The sequence below is a fragment of the Marmota marmota genome, unplaced genomic scaffold, assembly GCF_001458135.2.
Source record: "Marmota marmota marmota unplaced genomic scaffold, marMar, whole genome shotgun sequence".
NCBI classification, from domain to species: domain Eukaryota; kingdom Metazoa; phylum Chordata; class Mammalia; order Rodentia; family Sciuridae; genus Marmota; species Marmota marmota.
Window position 1 is genome coordinate 52,389,898 of NW_026000005.1, and position 7,317 is coordinate 52,397,214.

Below are 7,317 nucleotides of genomic sequence, written 5' to 3' on the forward strand. Positions count from 1 at the left end.
GCTGCTCTACAAGGTGGACAAGACAACATGGCACCCTGGCCGTGTACAGCTCCAGCCGCCAGGCCTGTGAGCATTCAGGGTGTCCTCCCGGTGCTTGCCAGAAAGACTCCAGTGCTGGAAGTTTCCACACATTGTGGGGCTGCTGCAGTTTAATTTTGTTATAACTCTTTCCTTTTAACTACTGCATATTTATGCCCAGTAATCGACTTCCATTTTCCAGCTTCATTGTGAGGTTTCAATGCAGCATGAATGGCTTTGAATTCCCATCCTTTGATGTTGGGGGTGGCACCAAAGGAAAGGCGACTTTGTGCCGTCCTAATTGCCGGAGCAGAAGATTTCATGGCTCCTGTAGAACTCATCCATGCTGTTCTCTATTGAAAACGGCTGGCTCTCCTGGCTCTGGAGCTGCCTGAGCAGTGTGACTACCTGATGTAGGGAGTGGGGAGATGGAGGGTGAGGGATAGCTGCTGCTGCTGCGAGCTGGGGGCTCTCACTCTTCAGACCAGAGTCCTTAGCCAGGGAGAGAGAGTGCCCGTTTGTAGGGGCCCCCAGTCTGTCGTGGGGGGGGGTCTGGGAAGATAGTTTTGGAGGGGCTTTTATTTTTGGTGTCTGGTGGCCAGCATGTGTCTTGCAGCATAATGGCTCCGGGCATTTGGCCTTGACCTAGAGCAGGGAGCAGTACCTTGTGGTTCACGTCAGGTGAAAGCCAGTGTGTAGGGTTGCCACACTTGAGTCATCTGTGGGGAATGAGGGCCACAGAGCCTGCTCATTTGTGTTCCCGTCAGAGGTCAATATCTGCTCTCAGGCCCTGCTTAGGGGTGGCCCGTGGCTGTGTACCTCCCTGCCTCCACCTCCTCATTTCCTGGAAGGCAGGTGGCCTCCACTGCGACCCTCCATCTAATTCCACCTAACTGTGGGTTAGGGTTAGGGAAGTCTCNGTGATCCCGGCGCCCTCCTGGCGGCTTGGGCCGCGGTCGCCCAGAGCGAGTGACCGGAACCCGCCTTCTGGCGGGGAGCCCCCGGGCCGTGCGGTGCCGGGCCTCCGCGACAGGGGCCCCGGTGCCGGGCCTCGGCCTCTGCGCAGTCGGTAGGCCTCGTGGCCCCAGGAGAAAGCTGTAGTTGTGGGCACAAATACAGCTTGCAAGGTGATGTGCAGCTCTCCGTTACTGTAACTGCCCCCAAGTGACCATCTCGGGGCTTTGCTCGTGGTAAGAAAGCTCTAGGACAGTTCAGCCTCCCTGCCGAGGGTGGAGAAATGCCCACCAGAGAGGTCGTCACGCCCAGGGAGAAGGCGCACTGTCACCTACTCATGGAGTGAAGCAGCGTCGGCAGCCAGCAACGTTTAGATGACAAAATCACGAGTCAAGATTATTTGACAGGACTATTTAGAACGTGCAACAATGTTACAATAGAAGTCTGGCATATAAACATCTCTTAATATTGATTTTACACGTACAAGTGGGAGACATGTGCCTGAACAAAAAGTCTTATCAGAAGGTTCTGGTATATAATCCTACGTGGGATTGATTTTAAAAGGTAGACTCCAATTCAGAGAACAAGCAGTCTCATTGCTTTGTACCAGTTGGACCTCACCAGGAGTCCTGAGCTCCAGGAGAGAGAGGCCCCTGGGGAGCATCAGGGTAACCTGTGCCAGAATCCGGCTTGCCTTTTCTGCACCAGGGAAGCTTGGGGGCTGGGGGCTGTCAGAACAATGCTTGTCCTCGGCCAGTAAAAACAAAAGTGGCTCAGGAGAGTTATGTACAATAAAAGAAAGGTCCTTAGCTGTGCAGGTGGAGCATTGAACAGAGCAAACAGGGAAGGAGGAATGTTCCCAACACCAGGGAACATCCACTTGGGGCTTCACCAAAGGCATTTAAGGAGAATCCCAATCTGAAAAAAACAAGCCCCAGTGGCGGAAGAAACCAATCCCTAGAAATGAAGACATCCTCAAAGACTCAAAATCTAGAATTGGTAGAAGTCCGGCCAGTGACTAATGATAAAATACAGAAAAAGCAATTACTTAGATTTGCTAACAGTAGCATTGAGCACTGACTAGGTAGTAGGCACTGAGCTGAGTGTATGCATTAGGGCACATGATAGAATAGCCCAACCACATTAGCCAGAAAACACCTTAAATATTAAATGTAACTCCGAGTCCCAGTAAAACTTGGGAATTGACAAAATCATTGACAGTGTCATCTGGAAGAATAAACATTTGAGAACAGTCAAAAAGAAAAGTAATGAAGGAAAACTCATAGAAAACATATTATCTAAACTCCAATATGAAAACATGCTGACCCAGGCTGACATCCAGCATGCCTGTGTGCCTCTTCCAGCCTGGTCCTTGCCTGTGCAGCACCAAATGTTCAGTATTTTTTAATATCACCCCAGTAATGACTTAAAATGCAAAAAGGTGAGTTCAAATCATAACACAATGCGAGAGAGCATGTGCTAATCATTTGAAGAGTAAAGAATAACACTGAATTTGTACCTTATCAAATTAAATGAAGTTTTAAATGTTAAATGTACTAAGGAAAAACTTAGTGGATGTTTCTATAAGAGTTATGGAATAGAGAATGCCATCAACAATCATAAATGGAAATATTGATAATATGACCATGAATTAAAATGTTGGGTACAATCAACAGGAAATTGGATAATTCCTAATTGTGGAATATAAGGGAATACTATTTAGCAATAAAAAAGAATGAACTATGACCAGTGGATGAATGTCAGCATCATAATGACGTTGGCTGAAAGAGACATTTTATGACCATTAGCATGAAACTCGAGCCAGCCAACTACCTGTGCAGGGCAGAGATCAGAAGGGGTTCTTCCTTGGGATGGATGAGCAGAGGGTTGACTGGGGCACCAAGAACTTCCTGGAGGGAAGGGAATGATGCACATCTGGACTGGAGTATAGGTCACACAGATGAACACCTGTCTGATCTCCTTGACTCTTAACAGTTGTGCCTGTGCAGGGAGATTTTGCCAAGAGAAAGCAATAGTGACCCAGTTTGAAGAGGAAGGAGGAACTGTTTGTGCATCAGAACACGGATAAAATTAAAAGTGGGAAAGTGTGTGCCTGTTTCATAAAGCTAATCTCCTTTACAGGAAAGAGAGCTTTCAATGCTGAGACAAAAACGTGCATTCCAAAAGCAAGACGGAGACAAGGACTGAGAAAACACAACACCCAATAAACATGACAGAATGTTCTCTTCCCTAATAACAGGAGAAACGCAAGGCTTTCTCTGTTTGATAAAAGCAAATGTGAAGAAATAAGCATCATTGCACATGAACTGAGTGTCAACTGAGAGGAACTTCTGGATGGTTGCTTAACTGCAAGCACAAATAAAACCTTAAAATTTTGCGTATTCTTTCACATAGTGATTCCACTTCCATAACTTGATCCTAATAAATATAGATGTTGATAAACATTAAGCTTAATGTTTCACAGAAAAAAAGGCGGGGGGTTGGAATGAACATACAACTACGGGATTTTCTATCTTGGAAAAAAGTTAATTTTACAGTTGTAAGGAAACAGGAAGACTACAAAACATCATGCAATATAATTTTTATAAATAAAAACAAAAAAAGATGAGAAAAAGTAATCAAAATGTTCCCAGTGGTTTCTTCTGAAAATGACGAAAGATCACTGTTTCCTATTTGTTCATCTGGTATTAGTTTGTAGCCATTTTTAAATATCCCAAAGGACAGGAAGTTAACTAAGGGAACAGCAGGGTGGATGCTGAGAGAATCCGCGAAGCCGGCTGCACTACAGGTGAGGAGCCTGACTTGGGATCCGTGGGATCCTCGAGGGAGGGTAGTTCAGGGCCTGTCACGCCCTGAGCCTGCCTTCTTCCTCTAGGCTCACCTGCATCTTTCACCTGCCGCTCAAAGCTTCCTTCTCAGACCTGCTGCAACAGGGACAGCTCAACCAGGAAGTAGTCAGAAACAAGAAACAGCTGGTTACGAACCCTCACCTACCTCCTCTTGCCCAGGCGAGCCTTGGACCACTGAATACCTGGAGGTGACCTTGACTGGACAGATCCCATCCAAAGCTATTTTTGTTGCGGTTTGGTCATTCTTTGAAATAACTTGGGGGTCATCAGCACAGAGGAGGCAGCCACAGTCATGGTGGAGGTAAACCAGATATGGAACAGGTCGAGGGTAAGAAGAATAGAGACCAGGGCCCCAGGAGGCCGGAAGTCTCAGGAAAAGTGGAGCCCCGGGAGACTGCAGGCGGGAGCCAGCATCCCGAGGAAAGGTCCTCCTGAGAAGGCCATCATTGGGCCTTCTGTGACTGGAGGTGGAGTGAGTTTGCACCTGGTTGCTTTTTGAGGAACTTAACTGCAAAGCAGCTTAGTCCAGGACCCCTAAAGGAAAACTGGCATAAAGACCCCAGATAGTGATGGCTGGGGGCTGCTCAGGGAGTAGGAAAGACAGGAAAGATGGTGATGGCTGTACTGTTCAGTCACCAGGCTCTGGCTTGGGAAGGAAGAGGAAGCAGTGGTCTGTCAGCTCCGTCCCTGGTGTCAAGACTGGCCCTGTAGGTGCTAAGTCCCCACCCTTGTTGGTGGAGCAAGCATGGGTCCTGCTGCACACCCTGAGTACCAGGTGACAGCCATCAGGTCAAGGCGAGCACCTGCCAGGTCAGGCCACATCTGCAGCCCCTGGAAGGGGTCAGAAGGCCAGTCCCAGGGCAAGGTGCTGCCCAGGGAAGCTATCCAGCACCCCTTCAGGCTCAAAGGACTCAGTGTGGATGACATATAGGGTTGTCCTCCAACCAAAGTGAAGAGGCAGGGAGCTAGCCTGGGGAGACCTGGATGAAGAGTCCTCCCTTCTGAGCAGATCCCGGTATGTCTGTGGCAGAGGAGGGGTGTCGGCCATGGCCACGGAGTGGCCCAGTGGAGCAAATGGCGGTTGAGACGAAAGTGCCAGGTCCATCCCTAAACTATGCACCAGGCAAGGGGCTCCCACATATATCTGAATACTTAAGAGCAAAACAAGCCCTCACACTGTTGGGTGAGACACACGCACCCTCCTGCCTGGCCACACAGGCCTTGACAGCCTGGGGTTCAGCCTCCTCCAGCTCTGGGCCTCTGCTCCAGACCCAGCCATTGGCCCTTGCTCTGCCTCCACCGGCCTCCCCTGGCACCTCAAGGAGCTGCACCTCATGCCCAGCCCTCTGCCCAGGCCCGGTCCACAACCACACCCAGGGGCAGGTGGCCCAGTGTGTGGTCTACCCACAGGGGTGGATCTGAAGGAGAGGCCCTGAAATGGGCTCGGACCACTTGGACATGGGATCCTGGATCCTGGGTCCTGGGTGTCTGGAGCACAGTCTGGGACGGGGAGCAGGGGCCCATAGGAATAGCCCCCTCGACCCCACAGGTTCTCACCTAAGGGTAAGATATTAGAGGAGGCCAACATGGGGCCTCACAAGCATGAGGGGCAGGCCAAGGGCCTGCTTGCCCAGCCGAGGAGAGGTTCTGAAAACCTGTGAGCAGGGGAGGGCCTCCAGAGGGAGGGGGAGGGGTCTAGCCAGAGAGCCGCCTGCAGGTGTGGGGAGAACCTGGGGACCACACGCTGAGACACACAAGTCAGCATAGGTGATAAAGAGGTGCTTATGGTGACCGGCACTGGGTGAGGTGCTGCAAAGGGAGCTGACCTGGGCCAGGCCAAGGATTGCCCACTGGCCTATAGGCCAGCCAGAACCAAGGCAGTGCGTGTGACGGTGCTCAGAGCCCCACTGCGGAGCACTGTGTGCAGAGCATGGATGGCACGCGCCTGGTGGCAGGGACAAAGGACAGAGCAGTGAGGACCCATGAGCACTGGCCACACAGTGGGCCTTCCCCCAGGATTCACCTGGGGCCAGGCTGAGTGGGAAAACAAAGGGTGGCCGGAGGGTGAAGGACAGAACCAGGGACTTTGGAGGTTTGGATGAGATGCTGCTTGGGTCATCTCGGGGTGGGCTGAGAACTGGAGACACCGCAGGCTGTGGAAGGATGTCACTATTTGCAGCCCAGGGTCTCCGTGGCAGGGCAGAGGGCAGTCTAGCTTACCTGGAGACAGTGTCCTTCCAGAGACCCAGGAGTGCTGCCTCACGATAGCTCTTGGCTAAGTGTGTGAGAGAGAAAGGGAAAGCCCTCGCAGCCAGAGGTGAAGAAGGAACTGAAGACTCACCTCTAGTGTGCACGCGGCCCTGGGCTCGGTCCCCAGAACCTCGAGAAATAAAGCAAAGGAAAATAAACACATAAGCTCTTCAGAAATCCCCTACACTGATGTGGGAGGAAAAGGGCTCTCTTGGTCTCTAAACTAGGGCGGGGTCTGAAGGCTGGGTAAGGACTCCATTCTCAGTGAAAGGACACTCCCTGTGGGGCAGGGAGGTGACCAGTGGCAACCTCCTGAGGCAGTGTCTGCGCTCACTTGGATTTGGGTCCACATACCTGCCTGGTCCAGGAACTCTGAGCCCAAACAGCAATGTGACAGTTGTCCTGTGCAGAAGACGCTTGTCACGTGTAGCAGACACCTCTACCCAGGCTACGCAGAATTCCCAGGAATAGACTCATGCAAAACGAGCTCACGACCAAAATTACACAATTGGAAGGTTGGGTTGTATATATAAAATGTAAAATTTTGAATAAAATTATAAGTCTATTAGGAAAAAATCACTGTGAGCAAGAGTCAGAGGACAAGTAAAGAGCAAATCAGCAAGACATTGAGACAATATGGGAGCTTAAAAATAATGAAGAAGTTAAGGAAGTGATTTTGATACATAACAGAAGAACAAGCCTCTGAGAGGAAGAAAGGTTTTCTTATTAAAAGAGCTGAATAAAACGTCTGGACATATGAAGAATATTATCATTAAAATTAAAAATTCATTGGGGATGGTAAAAAGCATATTAGAAAATGTTACTAGCAACTAGCAGATAGATTCGAGGCAGTTATCCAAGTGCAGAGAGGAGAGTAAAAGAGATGGAAATGTCCATGGCCTTAGAGCAGGAGGCCCACGCATACCCTGGCTGGTCTCCCCTCACCAACGTGCAACCCCAGCAGCAGGTGTGGCCTGCCAACACTTAGGGCTGTGTCTTTCTTCACAGAACTGTCCTGGGTCAAAGGGAGTCGCCTACCTAGAAGTGCTTGGGAGGTTACCTCCCTCCTGAGTCAGGGAGGCCCTGAGGCCAGCCTCCAGCCACGGGGAACAGAAGAGGCTGGCCCCGTGAAGCACATCATGCTCCTGCGCGCCCCAGGAGATCAGAATCCACTCCTGGGGCTTGGCTTCAGGGTGTCCCAGCTCAGGTGGGGAGTCTTGGGGTT

General features: G+C 50.5%; 1 long non-coding RNA gene across 1 annotated transcript; it reads left to right on the top strand.

Annotated features, from left to right (window-relative positions):
- Positions 1 to 933: 933 nt before the first annotated feature.
- On the top strand, positions 934 to 3,374 carry LOC125618317. Its single transcript, XR_007349593.1, has 2 exons — positions 934 to 2,413; positions 3,115 to 3,374. It is a non-coding gene; the product is annotated as an uncharacterized LOC125618317 (long non-coding RNA).
- Positions 3,375 to 7,317: the final 3,943 nt, after the last annotated feature.